Raw genomic sequence first — 19,982 nt, 5'->3', positions numbered from 1 at the left:
TTGAATGTCCAAGGAATACATTGAACCTGCAGTGTTGTATCGGAAACTAATACTGGTCTCACAGGAAATGATCAAAGCACCGACTGTAAGAAGAGTCTCTATTCTTGTACTTAAGGAGGCATTGTGCCTTTTGTATTTTATTCCGATGTAATTTCAGTGTTTCATCGTCAATGTGTATGTAAAAGGATTACATTGAACCTGCAGAGGTGTATCGGAAACTAATACTGGTCTCATACGAAAGGATCAAAGCACAGACTGTAATAAGTCTCACTCTTCTTGCACTTAAGGCGGCATTGTGCCTTTTGTATTTAATCCCGATGCAATTTCAGTGTTTCATCGTCAATGTGAATGTCCAAGGAATACATTGGACCTGCAGTGGTGTATCCGAAACTAAAACTGGTCTCACGGGAAGGGATCAAAGCACCGACTATAAGAAGAGTCTCTATTCTTATACTTAAGGCGGCATTGTGGCTTTTGTATTTAATTCCGATGCGATTTCTGTGTTTCATCGTCAATGTGAAGGTCCAAAGAATACATTGAACGTGCAGTGGTGTATCGGAAACTAATACTGGTCTCATAGGAAAGGATCAAAGCACAGACTCTAAGAAGTCCCACTCTTCTTGCACTTGAGGCGGCATTGTGCCTTTTGTATTTAATTCCGATGTAATTTCAGTGTTTCATCGTCATGTGAATGTCCAAGGAATACATTGACCCTGCTGTGGTGTATCGGAAACTAATACTGGTCTCATAGGAAAGGATCAAAGCGCAGACTCTAAGAAGTCTCACTCTTCTTGCATTTAAGGCGGTATTGTGCCTTTTGTTTTTAATGCCGATGTAATTTCAGTGTTTCATCGTCAATGTGTATGTAAAAGGAATACATTGAACCTGCAGTGGTGTATCGGAAACTAATACTGGTCTCATTGGAAAGGATCAAAGCACAGACACTAAGAAATCTCACTCTTCTTGCACTTATTGCGGCATTGTGCCATTTGAATTTAACTCCGATATAATTTCAGTGTTTAATCGTCAATGTGTATGTAAACGGAATACATTGAACCTGCAGTGGGTTATCGGAAACTAATAGTGGTCTCATAGGAAAGTATCAAAGCACAGACTCTGAGAAGTCTCACTCCTCTTGCCCTTAAGGCGGCATTGTGCCTTTTGTATTTAATTCCGATGTAATTTCAGTGTTTCATCGTCAATGTGAATGTCCAAGGAATACATTAAAACAGCAATGGTGTATAGGAAACTAATACTGGGCTCATAGGAAAGGATCAAAGCACAGACCCTAAGAAGTCTCACTCTTCTTGCACTTAAGGCAGCATAGTGCTTTTTGCATTTAATTTCGATGTAATTTCAGTGTTTCATCGTCCATGTGAAAGTCCACGGAATACATTGAACCTGCAGTGGTGTATCGGAAACTAATACTGGTCTCATAGGAATGGATCAAAGCACAGACTGTAAGAGGTCTCACTCTTCTTGCACTTAAGGCGGCATTGTGCCTTTTGTATTTAATTCCGATGTAATTTCAGTGTTTCATCGTCGATGTGTATGTAAAAGGAATACATCGTACCTGCAGTGGTGTATCGGAAACTAATACTGGTCTCATAGGAAAGGATCAAAGCACAGACTCTAAGAAGTCTCACTCTTCTTGTACTTATGGCGGCATTGTGCCTTTTGTATTTAATTCCGAAGTAAATTCAGTGTTTCACCGTCAATGTGAATGTCCAAGGAATACATTGAACGTGCAGTGGTGTATCGGAAACTAATACTGGTCTCAGAGGAAAGGATCAAAGCTCAGACTGTAAGAAGAGTCTCTATTCTTGTACTTGAGGCGGCATTTTGCCTTTTCTATTTAATTCCGATGTAATTTCAGTGCTTCATCGTCAAAGTGTATGTAAAAGGAATACATTGAACCTGCAGTGGTGTATCGGAAACTAATACTGGTCTCATAGGAAGGATCAAAGCACAGACTCTAAGAAGTCTCACTCTGCTTGCTATTAAGGCGGCATTGCGCCTTTTGTATTACTTCCGAGGTAATTTCAGTGTTTCATCGTTAATGTGTATGTAAAAGGAATACATTCAACCTGCAGTGGTGTATCGAAAAGTAGTACTGGTGTCATAGGGAAGGATCAAAGCACAGACTCTAAGAAGTCCCACCCTTCTTCCATTTAAGACGGCATTGTGCCTTTTGTATTTCATTCCGATGTAATTTCAGTGTTTCATCGTTAATGTGTATGTAAAAGGAATACATTGCCCCTGCAGTGGTGTATCGGAAACTAATACTGGTCTCATAGGAAAGGATCAAAGCACAGACACTAAGATGTCTCACTCTTCTTGCATTTAAGGCGGCATTGTGCCTTTTGTATATAATTCCGATGTAATTTCAGTGTTTCAACGTTAACGTGTATGTAAAAGGAATACATTGAACCTGCAGTGGTATAGTGAAAACTAATACTGGTCTCATAGGAAAGGATCAAGCACAGACTCTAAGAAGTCTCAATCTTCTGGCAATTAAGGCGGCATTGTGCCTTTTGTATTTAATTCCTATGTAGTTTCAGTGTTTCATCGTCAATGTGTATGTAAAAGGAATACATTGAACCTGCAGTGGTGTATCGGAAACTAATACTGATCTCATAGGAAAGGATTAAAGCACAGACACTAAGAAGTCTCACTCTTCTTGCACTTAGGGCGGCATTGTGCCTTTTGTATTTAATTCCGAAGTAATTTCAGTGTTTCACCTTCAAAGTGTATGTAAACGGAATACATTGGACCTGCGGTGGTTTATCGGAAACTAATACTGGTCTAATAGGAAAGGTTCAAAGCACAGACTCTAAGAAGTCTCACTCTTCTTGCACTTAAGGCGGCATTGTGCCTTTTGTATTTAATTCCGATGCAATTTCAGTGTTTCATCGTCAATGTGAATGTCCAAGGAATACATTGAACCTGCAGTGGTGTATCCGAAACTAATACTGGTCTCACGAGAAAGGATCAAAGCACCGACAGTTAGAAGAGTCACTATTCTTATACTTTAGGCGGAATTGTGGCTTTTGTATTTAATTCCGATGCGATTTCTGTATTTCAACGTCTATGTGAAGGTCCAAAGAATACATTGAACCTGCAGTGGTGTGTCGGAAACTAATACTGGTCTCATAGGAAAGGATCAAAGCACATACTCTAAGAAGTCTCACTCTTCTTGCACTTAAGGCGGCATTGTGCCTTTTGTATTTAATTCCGAAGTAATATCAGTGTTTCATCGTCAATGTGAAGGTCCAAGGAATACATTGAACGTGCTGTGCTGTATCGGAAACTAATACTGGTCTCACAGGCAAGGATCAATACACAGACTCTAAGAAGTCCTACTCTTCTAGCACCTAAGGCGGCATTGTGCCTTTGTATTTAATTCCGATGTAATTTCAGTGTTTCATCGTCAATGTGAATGTCCAAGGAATACATTGAACCTGCAGTGGTGTATCGGAAACTAATACTGGTCACACAGGAGAGGATCAAAGCACCGACTGTAAGAAGAGTCTCTATTCTTGTACTTAAGGCGGCATTGTGCCTTTTGTATTTAATTCCGATGCGATTTCTGTGTTTCATCGTCAATGTGAAGGTCCAAGGAATACATTGAACCTGCAGTGGTGTATCGGAAAGTAATACTGGTCACACAGGAAAGGATCATATCACAGACTCTAAGAAGTCTCACTCTTCTTGCACTTAAGGCGGCATAATGCCTTTTGTATTTAATTCCGATGTATTTTCAGTGTTTCATCGTCAATGTGTATGTAAAAGGAATACATTGAACCTGCAGTTGTGTATCGGAAAGTAATACTGGTCTCACAGGAAGGGATCAAAGCACCGACTGTAAGAAGTGTCTCTATTCTTGTACTTAAGGCGGCATTGTGCCTTTTCTATTTAATTCCGATGCGATTTCTGTGTTTCATCGTCAACGTGAAGGTCCAAGGAATACATTGATCCGGGAATGGTGTATCGGAATCTAATATTGGTCTCACAGGAAAGGATCAAAGCACCGACTGTAAGATGAGTCACTATTCTTGTACTTAAGGCGGCATTGTGCCTTTTGTATTTAATTCCGATGCGATTTCTGTGTTTCATCGTCAATGTGAAGGTCCAAGGAATACATTGAACCTGCAGTGGTGTATCGGAAACTAATACTGGTCTCACAGGAAAGGATCAAAGCACCGACTGAAAGAAGAGACTCTATTCTTTTACTTAAGCCGGCATTGTGCCTTTTGTATTTAATTCCGATGCGATTTCTGTGTTTCACCGTCAGTGTGAATGTCCAAGGAATACAGTGAACCTGCAGTGGTGTATCGGCAACTAAAACTGGTCTCATAGGAATATTATAAAATCACCGACTGTAAGAAGAGTTTCTATTCTTGTACTTAAAGCGGCATTGTTCCTTTTGTATTTAATTCAGATGCGATTTCGGTGTTTCATCGTCAATGTGAAGATCCAAGGAATACATTGAACCTGCAGTGGTGTATCGGAAACTAATACTGGCCTCATAGGAAAGGATCATAGCACCGACGGTAAGAAGAGCCTCTATTCTTGTACTTAAGGCGGCATTGTGCTTTTGTATTTTATTCAGATGTATTTTCAGTGTTTCATCGTCAATGTGTATGTAAAAGGAATACATTGAATCTGCAGTGGTGTATCGGAAACTAAAACTGGTCTCATAGGAAGGGATCAAAGCACCGAGTGTAAGAAGAGTCTCTAATCTTGTACTTAAGGCGGCATTGTGCCATTTGTATTTAATTCCGTTGCGATTTCTGTGTTTCATCGTCAATGTGAAGGTCCAAGGAATACATTAGACCTGCAGTGGTGTATCGGAAACTAATACTGGTCTCACAGGAAAGGACCAATGCACCGACTGTAAGAAGAGTCTCTATTCTTGTACTAAAGGCGGCATTGTTCCTTTTGTATTTAATTCCGATGCGATTTCTGTGTTTCATCGTCAATGTGAAGGTCCAAGGAATACATTGAACCTGCAGTGGTGTATCGGAAACTAATACTGGTGTCACAGGAAAGGATCAAAGCACCGACTGAAAGAAGAGACTCTATTCTTTTACTTAAGCCGGCATTGTGCCTTTTGTATTTAATTCCGATGCGATTTCTGTGTTTCACCGTCAGTGTGAATGTCCAAGGAATACAGTGAACCTGCAGTGGTGTATCGGCAACTAAAACTGGTCTCATAGGAATATTATAAAATCACCGACTGTAAGAAGAGTTTCTATTCTTGTACTTAAAGCGGCATTGTTCCTTTTGTATTTAATTCAGATGCGATTTCGGTGTTTCATCGTCAATGTGAAGATCCAAGGAATACATTGAACCTGCAGTGGTGTATCGGAAACTAATACTGGCCTCATAGGAAAGGATCATAGCACCGACGGTAAGAAGAGCCTCTATTCTTGTACTTAAGGCGGCATTGTGCCTTTTGTATTTAATTGCGATGCGATTTCTGTGTTTCATCGTCAATGTGAATGTAAAAGGTATACATTGAACCTGCAGTGGTGAATCGGAAACTAATACTGGTGTCATAGGAAAGGATCGAAGCACAGACTCTAAGAAGTCTCACCCTTCTTGCATTTAAGGCCACATTGTGCCTTTTGTATTTAATTCCGATGTAATTTCAGTGTTTCATCGTCAATGTGAATGTCCAAGGAATTCATTGAACCTGCAGTGGTGTATCGGAAACTAATACTGGTCTCACAGGAAAGGATCAAAGCACCGATTGTAAGAAGAGTATCTATTCTTGTACTTAAGGCGGCATTGTGCCTTTTGTATTTAATTCCGATGCGATTTCTGTGTTTCATCGTCATTGTGAAGGTCCAAGGAATACATTGAACCTGCAGTGGTGTATCGGAAACTAATACTAGTCTCACACGAAAGGATCAAAGCACAGACTCTAAGAAGTCTCACTCTTCTTGCACTTAAAGCGGTATTGTGCCTTATATATTTAATTCCGATGTAATTTCAGAGTTTCATCGTCAATGTGTATGTAAAAGGAATTCATTGAACCTGCAGTGGTGAATCGGAAACTAATACTGGTGTCATAGGAAAGAATGAAAGCACAGACTCTAAGAAGTCTCACTCTTCTTGCACTTAAGGTTGCATTGTGCCTTTTGTATTTAATTCCGATGTAATTTCAGTGTTTCATCGTCAATGTGTATGTAAAAGGAATACATTGAACCTGCAGTGTTGTATCGGAAAGTAAAACTGGTCTCATAGGAACGGATCAAAGCACCGACTGTAAGAACAGTCTCTATTCTTGTACTTAAGGCGGCATTGTGCCTTTTGTATTTAATTCCGATGCGATTACTGTGTTTCATCGTCAATGTGAATGTCCAAGGAATACATTGAACCTGCAGTGGTGTATCGGAAACTAATACTGGTCTCGCAGGAAAGGATCAAAGCACAGACTCTAAGAAGTCTCACTCTTCTTGCACTTAAGGCGGCATAATGCCTTTTGTATTTAATTCCGATGTAATTTCAGTGTTTCATCGTCAATGTGTATGTAAAAGGAATACATTGAACCTGCAGTTGTGTATCGGAAACTAATACTGGTCTCACAGGAAGGGATCAAAGCACCGACTGTAAGAAGTGTCTCTATTCTTGTACTTAAGGCGGCATTGTGCCTTTTCAATTTAATTCCGATGCGATTTCTGTGTTTCATCGTCAACGTGAAGGTCCAAGGAATTCATTGAACAGGGAATGGTGTACCGGAATCTAATATTGGTCTCACAGGAAAGGATCAAAGCACCGACTGTAAGATGAGTCACTATTCTTGTACTTAAAGCGGCATTGTGCCTTTTGTATTTAATTCCGATGCGATTTCTGTGTTTCATCGTCAATGTGAAGGTCCAAGGAATACATTGAACCTGCAGTGGTGTATCGGAAACTAATACTGGTCTCACAGGAAAGGATGAATGCACCGACTGTAAGAAGAATCTCTATTCTCTTACTTAAGGCGGCATTGTGCCGTTTGTATTTAATTACGAAGCGATTTCTGTGTTTCATCGTCAATGTGAAGGTCCAAGGAATACATTGAACCTGCATTGGTGTATCGGAAACTAATACTGGTCTCACAGGAAAGGATCAAAGCACAGAGTCTGAGAAGTCTCACTCGTCTTGCACTTAAGGCGACATAATGCCTTTTGTATTTAATTCCGATGTAATTTCAGTGTTTAATCGTCAATGTGTATGCAAAAGGAAAACATTGAACCTGCAGTGTTGAATTCGAAACTAATACTGGTGTCATAGGAAAGGATGAAATCACAGACTCTAAAAAGTCTCACTCTTCTTGCATTTAAGGCATCATTGTGCCTTTTGTATTTAATTCCGATGTAATTTCAGTGTTTCATCGTCAATTGAATGTCCAAGGAATACATTGAACCTGCAGTGTTGTATCGGAAACTAATACTGGTCTCACAGGAAATGATCAAAGCACCGACTGTAAGAAGAGTCTCTATTCTTGTACTTAAGGAGGCATTGTGCCTTTTGTATTTTATTCCGATGCGATTTCTGTGTTTCATCGTCAATGTGAAGGTCCAAAGAATACATTGAACCTGCAGTGGTGTATCGGAAACTAATACTGGTCTCACAGGAAAGGATCAAAGCACAGACTCTACGAAGTCTCACTCTTCTTGCAATTAAGGCGGCATTGTGCCTTTTGTATTTAATTCCGATGTAATTTCAGTGTATCATCGTCAATGTGTATGTAAAAGGAATACATTGAACGTGCAGTGGTGTATCGGAAACTTATACTGGTCTCATAGGAAAGGATCAAAGCACCGACTGTAAGAAGAGTCTCTATTCTTGTACTTAACGCGGCATTGTGCCATTTGTATTTCATTCCAATGCGATTTCTGTGTTTCTCCGTCAATGTGAAGGTTCGAGGAATACATTGAACCTGCAGTGGTGTATCGGAAACTAATACTGGTCTCACAGGAAAGGATCAAAGCACAGACTCTAAGAAGTCTCACTCTTCTTGCACTTAAGGCGGCATAATGCCTTTTGTATTTAATTCCGATGTAATTTCAGTGTTTCATCGTCAATGTGTATGTAAAAGGAATACATTGAACCTGCAGTTGTGTATCGGAAACTAATACTGGTCTCACAGGAAGGGATCAAAGCACCGACTGTAAGAAGTGTCTCTATTCTAGTACTTAAGGTGGCATTGTGCCTTTTCTATTTAATTCCGATGCGATTTCTGTGTTTCATCGTCAACGTGAAGGTCCAAGGAATACATTGAACCTGAAATGGTGTATCCGAAACTAATACTGCTCTCACATGAATGGATCAAAGCACCGACTGTAAGTAGAGTATCTATACCTGTACTTAAGACGTCAATGTGCCATTTGAATTTAATTCCGATGCGATTTCTGTGTTCCATCGTCAATGAGAGGGTCCAAGGAATACATTGAACCGGCAGTGGTGTATCGGAAACTAATACTGGTCTCACAGGGAATACTCAAAGCACAGAATGTAATAGGAGGCTCTATTCATGAACTTAAGGCGGCATTGTGCCTTTTGTATTTAATCCGATACGATTTCTGTGTTTCATCGTCAAAGTGAAGGTCCAAGGAATACATTGAATCTGCAGTGGTGTATCGGAAACTAATACTGGTCTCACATGACAGGATCAAAGCACCGACTGTAAGAATAAACTCTATTCTTGTACTTAAGTCGGCATTGTGCCTTTTGTATTTAATTCCGATGTAATTTCAGTGTTTCATCGTCAATGTGAATGTCCAAGGAATACATTGCACCTGCAGTGCTGTATCGGAAACTAATGCTGGTCTCACAGGAAAGGATCAAACACAGAATCTAAGAAGTCTCACTCTTCTTGAACTTAACGCTTCATTGTGCCTTTGTATTTAATTCCGATGTAATTTCAGTGTTCCATCGTCAATGTGTATGTAAAAGGAATACATTGAACCTGCAGTGGTGTATCGGAAACTAATAATTGTCTCATAGGAAAGGATCAAAGCACAGACTCTAAGAAGTCTCACTCTTCTTGCACTTAAGGCTTCATTGTGCCTATTGTATTTAATTCCTATGTATGTTCAGTGTTTCATCACTAATGTGAATGTCCAAGGAATACAGTGAACCTGCAGTGGTGTATCGGAAACTAATACTGGTCTCACAGGAAAGGATCAAACACCGACTGTAAGAGGAGTCTCTATTCTAGTACTTAAGGCGGCATTGTGCCTTTTGTATATAATTCCGATGCGATTTCTGTGTTTCTTCGTCAATGTGAAGGTCCATGGAATACACTGAACGTGCAGTGGTGTATCGGAAACTAATACTGGTCTCACAGGAAAGGATCAAACCACAGACTATAAGAAGACTCACTCTTCTTACACTTAAAATGGCATTGTGCCTTTTGTATTTAATTCCGATGTAATTTCAGTGTTTCATCGTCAATGTGTATGTAAAAGGAATACATTGAACCTTCAATGGTGTATCGGAAAGTAATACTGGTCGCATAGGAAAGGATCAAAGCACAGACTCTAAGAAGGCTCACTCTTCTTGCACTTAAGGCGGCATTGTGCCTTTTGTATTTAATTCCGAAGTAATATCAGTGTTTCATCGTCATTGTGAAGGCCCAAGGAATACATTGAACGTGCAGTGGTGTATCGGAAACTAATACTGGTCTCACAGGAAAGGATCAAAGCACAGACTGTAAGAAGAGTCTCTATTCTTGTACTTAAGGCGGCATTTTGCCTTTTGTATATAATTCCGATGCGATTTCAGTGTTTCATCGTCAATGTGAAGGTCCATGGAATACATTGAACTTGCAGTGGTGTATCGGAAACTAATAATGGTCTCATAGGAATGGAACAAAGCACAGACTCTAAGAAGTCTCACTCTTCTTGCACTTAAGGCGGCATTGTGCCTTTTGCATTTAATTCCGATGTAATTTCAGTGTTTCATCGTCAATGTGTATGTAAAAGCAATACATTGAACCTGCAGTGATGTATCGGAAAGTAATACTGGTCTCATAGGAAACGATCAAAGCACAGACTCTAAGAAGTCTCACTCTTCTTACACTTAAGGCGGCATTGTGCCTTTTGTATTTAATTCCGAAGTAATTTCAGTGTTTCATCGTCAATGTGAAGGTCCAAGGAATACACTGAACGTGCAGTGGTGTATCGGAAACTAACACTGGTCTCACAGGAATGGATCAAAGCACCGACCGTAAGAAGAGTCTCTATACCTGTACCTAAGGCGTCAATGTGCCATTTGTATTTAATTCCGATACGATTTCTGTGTTCCATCGTCAATGAGAGGGACCAAGGAATACATTGAACCTGCAGTGGTGTATCGGAAACTAAAACTGGTCTCACAGGGAATACTCAAAGCATAGACTGTAAGAAGAGGCTCTATTGATGTATTTAAGGCGGCATTGTGCCTTTTGTATTTACTTTTGATGCAATTTCTGTGTTTCATCGTCAATGTGAAGGTCCAAGGAATACATTGAAACTGCAGTGGTGTATCGGAAACTAGTACTGGTCTCACAGTAAAGGATCAAAGCACCGACTGTGAGAAGAGTCTCTATTCTTGTACTTAAGGCCGCATTGTGCCTTTTGTATTTAATTCCGATGCGATTTCTGTGTTTCATCGTCAATGTGATGGTCCAAGGAATACATTGAACCTGCAGTGGTGTATCGGAAACTAATACTGGTCTCACTGGAACGGATCAAAACACAGACTCTAAGAAGTCTCACTCTTCTTTTACTTAAGGCGGCATTGTGCCTTTTGTATTTAATACCGATGTAATTTCAGAATTCATCGTCAATGTGTAGGTCCAAGGAATACATTGAACCTGCAGTGGTGTATCGGAAACTAATATTGGTCTCACAGGAAAGTATCAAACCGCAGACTCTAAGAAGTCTCACTCTTCTTGCACTTAAGGCGGCATTGTGCCTTTTGTATTTAATTCCGATGTAATTTCAGTGTTTTCTCGTCAATGTGTATGTCCTAGGAATACATTGAACCTGCAGTGGTGTATCGGAAACTAATACTAGTCTCACAGGAAAGGATCAAAGCACAGACTCTAAGAAGTCTCACTCTTCTTCCACTTACGGCGGCATTGTGCCTTTTGTATTTAATTCCGATGTAATTTCAGTGTTTCATCGTCAATGAGTACGTAATCGGAATACATTGAACCTGCAGTGGTGTATCGGAAACTAATACTGGTCTCATAGGAAATGATCAAATAACAGACTCTAAGAAATCACACTCTTCTTGCACTTAAGGCGGCATTGTGCCTTTTGTATTTAAAACCGATGTAATTTCAGTGTTTCATCGTCAATGTGTATGTAATCGGAATACATTGAACCTGCAATGGTGTATCGGAAAGTAATACTGGTCGCATAGGAAAGGATCAAAGCACAGACTCCAAGCAGTCTCACTCTTCTTGCACTTAAGGCGGCATTGTGCCTTTTGTATTTAATTCCAATGTAATTTCAGTGTTTTCTCGTCAATGTGTATATCCAAGGAATACATTGAAGCTGCAGTGGTGTATCGGAAACTAATACTAGTCTCACAGGAAAGGATCAAAGCAAAGACTCTAAGAAGGCTCACTCTTCTTGCACTTAGGGCGGCATTGTTCCTTTTGTATTTAATTCCGATGTAATTTCAGTGTTTCATCGTCAATGTGTATGTAAACGGAATACATTGAAGCTGCAGAGGTGTATCGGAGACTAATACTGATCTCATAGGAAAGGTTCAAAGCACAGACTCTAAGAAGTCAAACTCTTCTTGCACTTAAGGCGGCATTGTGCCTTTTGTATTTATATCCGATGTAATTTCAGTGTTTCATCGCCAATGTGTATGTAATCGGAATACATTGATCCTGCAGTGGGTTATCGGAAACTAATACTGGTCTCATAGGAAAGGATAAAAGCACAGATTTTAAGAAGTCTCACTCTTCTTGCACTTAAGGCGGCATTGTGCCTTTTGTATTTAATTCCGATGTAATTTCAGTGTTTCATCGTCAATGTGTATGTAAACGGAATACATTGAAGCTGCAGTGGTGTATCGGAGACTAATACTGGTCTCATAGGAAAGGTTCAAAGCACAGACTCTAAGAAGTCAAACACTTCTTGCACTTAAGGCGGCATTGTGCCTTTTGTATTTATATCCGATGTAATTTCAGTGTTTCATCGCCAATGTGTATGTAATCGGAATACATTGATCCTGCAGTGGGTTATCGGAAACTAATACTGGTCTCATAGGACAGGATAAAAGCACAGATTTTAAGAAGTCTCACTCTTCTTGCACTTAAGGCGGCATTGTACCTTTTGGATTTAATTCCTATGTAATTTCAGTGTTTCATCGTCAATGTGAATGTCCAAGGAATACATTGAACTTGCAGTGGTGTATCGGAAACTAATACTGGTCTCATAGGAAAGGAACAAAGCACAGACTCTAAGAAGTCTCACTCTTCTTGCACTTAAGGCGGCATTGTGCCTTTTGCATTTAATTCCGAAGTAATTTCAGTGTTTCATCGTCAATGTGTATGTAAAGCAATACATTGAACCTGCAGTGGTGTATCGGAAAGTAATACTGGTCTCATAGGAAAGGATAAAAGCACCGAATCTTAGAAGTCTCACTCTTCTTGCACTTAAGGCGGCATTGTGCCTTTTGTATTTAATTCCGAGGTAATATCAGTGTTTCATCGTCAATGTGAAGGTCCAAGGAATACATTGAACGTGCAGGGGCGTATCGGAAACTAATACTGGTCTCACAGGAAAGGATCAAAGCACAGACTCTAAGAAGTCTCCCTCTTCTTGCACTTAAGGCGGCATTGTGCCTTTTGTATTTAATTTCGATGTAATTTCAGTGTTTCATCGTCAATGTGTATGTAAACGGAATACATTGAACCTGCAGCGGTGTATCGGAAACTAATACTGGTCACATAGGAAAGGATCAAAGCACAGACTCTAAGAAGTCACACTCTTCTTGCATTTAAAGCGGCATAGTGCATTTTGTATTTAATTCCGAAGTAATTTCAGTGTTTCATCGTCAAAGTGAAGGACCAAGGAATACATTGAACCTGCAGTGGTGTATCGGAAACTAAAACTGGTCTCACAGGAAAGGATCAAAGCACGGATTCTAAGAGGTCCCAATCTTCTTGCATTTAAGGCGGCATTGTGCCTTTTGTTGTTAATTCCGATGTAATTTCAGTGTTTCATCGTTAATGTGTATGTAAAAGAAATGCATTGAACCTGCAGTGGTGTATCGGAAGCTAAAACTGGTCTCACAGGAAAGGATCAAAGCACAGACTCTAAGAAGTCTCACTCTTCTTGCACTTAAGGCGGCATTGTGCCTTTTGTATTTAATTCCGATGTAATTTCAGTGCTTCATCGCAATTGTGAATGTCCAAGGAATACATTGAAGCAGCAGTGGTGTATCGGAAACTAATACTGGTCTCACAGGAAAGGATCAAAGTACCGACTTTAAGATGAGTCTCTATTCTTGTACTTAATGCGGCATTGTGCCTTTTGTTTTTAATTCCGATGCGATTTCTGTGTTTCATCGTCAATGAGAAGTTCCAAGGAATACATTGACCCTGCAGTGGTGTATCGGAAACTAATACTGGTCTCATAGGGAAGGGTCAAATCACAGACACTAAGAAGTCCCACTCTTCTTGCATTTAAGGCGGCATTGCGTCTTTTGTATTTAATTCCGATGTAATTTCAGTGTTTCATCGTTAATGTGTATGTCAAAGGAATACATTGAACCTGCAGAGGTGTAGTGGAAACTAATACTGGTCTCATAGGAAAGGATCAAAGCACAGACTCTAAGAAGTCTCACTCTTCTTGCACTTAAGGCGGCATTGTGCCTTTTGTATTTAATCCCGATGCAATTTCAGTGTTTCATCGTCAATGTGAATGTCCAAGGAATACATTGGACCTGCAGTGGTGTATCCGAAACTAAAACTGGTCTCACGGGAAAGGATCAAAGCACCGACTGTAAGAAGAGGCTCTATTCTTATACTTAAGGCGGCATTGTGGCTTTTGTATTTAATTCCGATGCGATTTCTGTGTTTCATCGTCAATGTGAAGGTCCAAAGAATACATTGAACGTGCAGTGGTGTATCGGAAACTAATACTGGTCTCATAGGAAAGGATCAAAGCACAGACTCTAAGAAGTCCCACTCTTCTTGCACTTGAGACGGCATTGTGCCTTTTGTATTTAATTCCGATGTAATTTCAGTGTTTCATCGTCATGTGAATGTCCAAGGAATACATTGAACCTGCAGTGGTGTATCGAAAACTAATATTTGTCTCACAGGAAATGATCAAAGCACCGACTGTAAGAAGAGTCTCTATTCTTGTACATAAGGCGGCTTTGTGCCTTTTGTATTTAATTCCGATGCGATTTCTGTGTTTCATAGTCAATGTGAAGGTCCAAGGAATACATTGAACCTGCAGTGGTGTATCGGAAACTAATACTGGTCTCATAGGAAAGGATCAAAGCGCAGACTCTAAGAAGTCTCACTCTTCTTGCATTTAAGGCGGCATTGTGCCTTTTGTATTTAATTCCGATGTAATTTCAGTGTTTCATCGTCAATGTGTATGTAAAAGGATTACATTGAACCTGCAGAGGTGTATCGGAAACTAATACTGGTCTCATACGAAAGGATCAAAGCACAGACTGTAATAAGTCTCACTCTTCTTGCACTTAAGGCGGCATTGTGCCTTTTGTATTTAATCCCGATGCAATTTCAGTGTTTCATCGTCAATGTGAATGTCCAAGGAATACATTGGACCTGCAGTGGTGTATCCGAAACTAAAACTGGTCTCACGGGAAGGGATCAAAGCACCGACTATAAGAAGAGTCTCTATTCTTATACTTAAGGCGGCATTGTGGCTTTTGTATTTAATTCCGATGCGATTTCTGTGTTTCATCGTCAATGTGAAGGTCCAAAGAATACATTGAACGTGCAGTGGTGTATCGGAAACTAATACTGGTCTCATAGGAAAGGATCAAAGCACAGACTCTAAGAAGTCCCACTCTTCTTGCACTTGAGGCGGCATTGTGCCTTTTGTATTTAATTCCGATGTAATTTCAGTGTTTCATCGTCATGTGAATGTCCAAGGAATACATTGACCCTGCTGTGGTGTATCGGAAACTAATACTGGTCTCATAGGAAAGGATCAAAGCGCAGACTCTAAGAAGTCTCACTCTTCTTGCATTTAAGGCGGTATTGTGCCTTTTGTTTTTAATGCCGATGTAATTTCAGTGTTTCATCGTCAATGTGTATGTAAAAGGAATACATTGAACCTGCAGTGGTGTATCGGAAACTAATACTGGTCTCATTGGAAAGGATCAAAGCACAGACACTAAGAAATCTCACTCTTCTTGCACTTATTGCGGCATTGTGCCATTTGAATTTAACTCCGATATAATTTCAGTGTTTAATCGTCAATGTGTATGTAAACGGAATACATTGAACCTGCAGTGGGTTATCGGAAACTAATAGTGGTCTCATAGGAAAGTATCAAAGCACAGACTCTGAGAAGTCTCACTCCTCTTGCCCTTAAGGCGGCATTGTGCCTTTTGTATTTAATTCCGATGTAATTTCAGTGTTTCATCGTCAATGTGAATGTCCAAGGAATACATTAAAACAGCAATGGTGTATAGGAAACTAATACTGGGCTCATAGGAAAGGATCAAAGCACAGACCCTAAGAAGTCTCACTCTTCTTGCACTTAAGGCAGCATAGTGCTTTTTGCATTTAATTTCGATGTAATTTCAGTGTTTCATCGTCCATGTGAAAGTCCACGGAATACATTGAACCTGCAGTGGTGTATCGGAAACTAATACTGGTCTCATAGGAATGGATCAAAGCACAGACTGTAAGAGGTCTCACTCTTCTTGCACTTAAGGCGGCATTGTGCCTTTTGTATTTAATTCCGATGTAATTTCAGTGTTTCATCGTCGATGTGTATGTAAAAGGAATACATCGTACCTGCAGTGGTGTATCGGAAACTAATACTGGTCTCATAGGAAAGGATCAAAGCACAGACTCTAAGAAGTCTCACTCTTCTTGTACTTATGGCGGCATTGTGCCTTTTGTATTTAATTCCGAAGTAAATTCAGTGTTTCACCGTCAATGTGAATGTCCAAGGAATACATTGAACGTGCAGTGGTGTATCGGAAACTAATACTGGTCTCAGAGGAAAGGATCAAAGCTCAGACTGTAAGAAGAGTCTCTATTCTTGTACTTGAGGCGGCATTTTGCCTTTTGTATTTAATTCCGATGTAATTTCAGTGCTTCATCGTCAAAGTGTATGTAAAAGGAATACATTGAACCTGCAGTGGTGTATCGGAAACTAATACTGGTCTCATAGGAAGGATCAAAGCACAGACTCTAAGAAGTCTCACTCTGCTTGCTATTAAGGCGGCATTGCGCCTTTTGTATTACTTCCGAGGTAATTTCAGTGTTTCATCGTTAATGTGTATGTAAAAGGAATACATTCAACCTGCAGTGGTGTATCGAAAAGTAGTACTGGTGTCATAGGGAAGGATCAAAGCACAGACTCTAAGAAGTCCCACCCTTCTTCCATTTAAGACGGCATTGTGCCTTTTGTATTTCATTCCGATGTAATTTCAGTGTTTCATCGTTAATGTGTATGTAAAAGGAATACATTGCCCCTGCAGTGGTGTATCGGAAACTAATACTGGTCTCATAGGAAAGGATCAAAGCACAGACACTAAGATGTCTCACTCTTCTTGCATTTAAGGCGGCATTGTGCCTTTTGTATATAATTCCGATGTAATTTCAGTGTTTCAACGTTAACGTGTATGTAAAAGGAATACATTGAACCTGCAGTGGTATAGTGAAAACTAATACTGGTCTCATAGGAAAGGATCAAGCACAGACTCTAAGAAGTCTCAATCTTCTGGCAATTAAGGCGGCATTGTGCCTTTTGTATTTAATTCCTATGTAGTTTCAGTGTTTCATCGTCAATGTGTATGTAAAAGGAATACATTGAACCTGCAGTGGTGTATCGGAAACTAATACTGATCTCATAGGAAAGGATTAAAGCACAGACACTAAGAAGTCTCACTCTTCTTGCACTTAGGGCGGCATTGTGCCTTTTGTATTTAATTCCGAAGTAATTTCAGTGTTTCACCTTCAAAGTGTATGTAAACGGAATACATTGGACCTGCGGTGGTTTATCGGAAACTAATACTGGTCTAATAGGAAAGGTTCAAAGCACAGACTCTAAGAAGTCTCACTCTTCTTGCACTTAAGGCGGCATTGTGCCTTTTGTATTTAATTCCGATGCAATTTCAGTGTTTCATCGTCAATGTGAATGTCCAAGGAATACATTGAACCTGCAGTGGTGTATCCGAAACTAATACTGGTCTCACGAGAAAGGATCAAAGCACCGACAGTTAGAAGAGTCACTATTCTTATACTTTAGGCGGAATTGTGGCTTTTGTATTTAATTCCGATGCGATTTCTGTATTTCAACGTCTATGTGAAGGTCCAAAGAATACATTGAACCTGCAGTGGTGTGTCGGAAACTAATACTGGTCTCATAGGAAAGGATCAAAGCACATACTCTAAGAAGTCTCACTCTTCTTGCACTTAAGGCGGCATTGTGCCTTTTGTATTTAATTCCGAAGTAATATCAGTGTTTCATCGTCAATGTGAAGGTCCAAGGAATACATTGAACGTGCTGTGCTGTATCGGAAACTAATACTGGTCTCACAGGCAAGGATCAATACACAGACTCTAAGAAGTCCTACTCTTCTAGCACCTAAGGCGGCATTGTGCCTTTGTATTTAATCCGATGTAATTTCAGTGTTTCATCGTCAATGTGAAGGACCAAGGAATACATTGAACCTGCAGTGGTGTATCGGAAACTAAAACTGGTCTCACAGGAAAGGATCAAAGCACAGACTCTAAGAAGTCTCACTCTTCTTGCACTTAAAGCGGCATTGTTTCTTTTGTATTTAATTCCGATGTAATTTCAGTGTTTCAACGTCAATGTGTATGTATACGGAATACATTGAACCTGCAGTGGTGTATCGGAAACTAATACTGGTCTCATAGGAAAGGATCAAAGCACAGACTCTAAGAAGTCACACTCTTCTTGCATTTAAGGCGGCATATTGCCTTTTGTATTTAATTCCGATGTAATTTCAGTGTTTCATCATCAATGTGTATGTAAACGGAATACATTGAACCTGCAGTGGGTCATCAGAAACTAATAATGGTCTCACAGGAGAGGATCAAAGCACAGACTCTAAGAAGTCTCACTCTTCTTGCACTTAAGGCGGCATTGTGCCTTTTGTATTTAATTCCGATGCAATTTCAGTGTTTCATCGTCAATGTGAATGTCCAAGGAATACATTGAACCTGCAGTGGTGTATCCGAAACTAATACTGGTCTCACGGGAAAGGATCAAAGCACCGACAGTTAGAAGAGTCACTATTCTTATACTTTAGGCGGAATTGTGGCTTTTGTATTTAATTCCGATGCGATTTCTGTATTTCAACGTCTATGTGGAGGTCCAAAGAATACATTGAACCTGCAGTGGTGTGTCGGAAACTAATACTGGTCTCATAGGAAAGGATCAAAGCACATACTCTAAGAAGTCTCACTCTTCTTGCACTTAAGGCGGCATTGTGCCTTTTGTATTTAATTCCGAAGTAATATCAGTGTTTCATCGTCAATGTGAAGGTCCAAGGAATACATTGAACGTGCAGTGCTGTATCGGAAACTAATACTGGTCTCACAGGAAAGGATCAATACACAGACTCTAAGAAGTCCTACTCTTCTAGCACCTAAGGCGGCATTGTGCCTTTGTATTTAATCCGATGTAATTTCAGTGTTTCATCGTCAATGAGAATGTCCAAGAAATACATTGAACCTGCAGTGGTGTATCGGAAACTAATACTGGTCTCATAGGAAAGGATCAAAACACAGACTCTAAGAAGTCTCACTCTTCTTGCACTTAAGGCGGCGTTGTGCCTTTATTATTTAATTCCGATGTGATTTCAGTGTTTCATCGTCAATGTGTTTGTAAACGGAATTCATTGAACCTGCAGTGGTGTGTCGGAACCTAATACTGGTCTCATATGAAAGCGCAGACTCTAAGAAGTCTCACTCGCCTTGCACTTTAGGCGACATTGTGCCTTTTGTATTTAATTCCGATGTAATTTCAGTGCTTCATCGTAATTGTGAGTGTCCAAGGAATACATTGAACCAGCAGTGGTGTATCGGAAACTAATACTGGTCTCACAGGAAAGGATCAAAGCACCGACTGTAAGAAGAGATTCTATTCTTGTACTTAAGGCGGCATTGTGCCTTAAGTTTTTAAATCCGATGCTATTTCTGTGTTTCATCGTCAATGTGAAGGTCCAAGGAATACATTGACCCTGCAGTGGTGTATCGGAAACTAATACTGGTCTCATAGGAAAGGATCAAAGCACAGACTCTAAGAAGTCTCACTCTTCTAGCTATTAAGGCGGCATTGTGCCTTTTGTATTACTTCCGACGTAATTTCAGTGTTTCATCGTCAATGTGTATGGAAAAGGAATACATTCAACCTGCAGTGGTGTATCGAAAAGTAGTACTGGTGTCATAGGAAAGGATCAAAGCACAGACTCTAAGAAGTCCCACTCTTCTTCCATTTAAGGCGGCATTGTGCCTTTTGTATTTAATTCCGATGTAATTTCAGTGTTTCATCGTTAATGTGTATGTAAAAGGAATACATTGAACCTGCAGTGGTGTAGTGGAAACTAATACTGGTCACATAGGAAAGGATCAAAGCACAGACAGTAAGAAGTCTCACTCTTCTTGCATTTAAGGCGGCATTGTGCCTTTTGTATTTAATTCCGATGTAATTTCAGTGTTTCATCGTCAATGTGTATGTAAACGGAATACATTGAATCTGCAGTGGGTTATCGGAAACTAATACTGGTCT

This window comes from Schistocerca serialis, chromosome 3, assembly GCF_023864345.2.
Source record: "Schistocerca serialis cubense isolate TAMUIC-IGC-003099 chromosome 3, iqSchSeri2.2, whole genome shotgun sequence".
NCBI classification, from domain to species: domain Eukaryota; kingdom Metazoa; phylum Arthropoda; class Insecta; order Orthoptera; family Acrididae; genus Schistocerca; species Schistocerca serialis.
The sequence above is the reverse complement of the archived record's forward strand: the minus strand, read 5'-3'. Positions refer to the sequence as shown.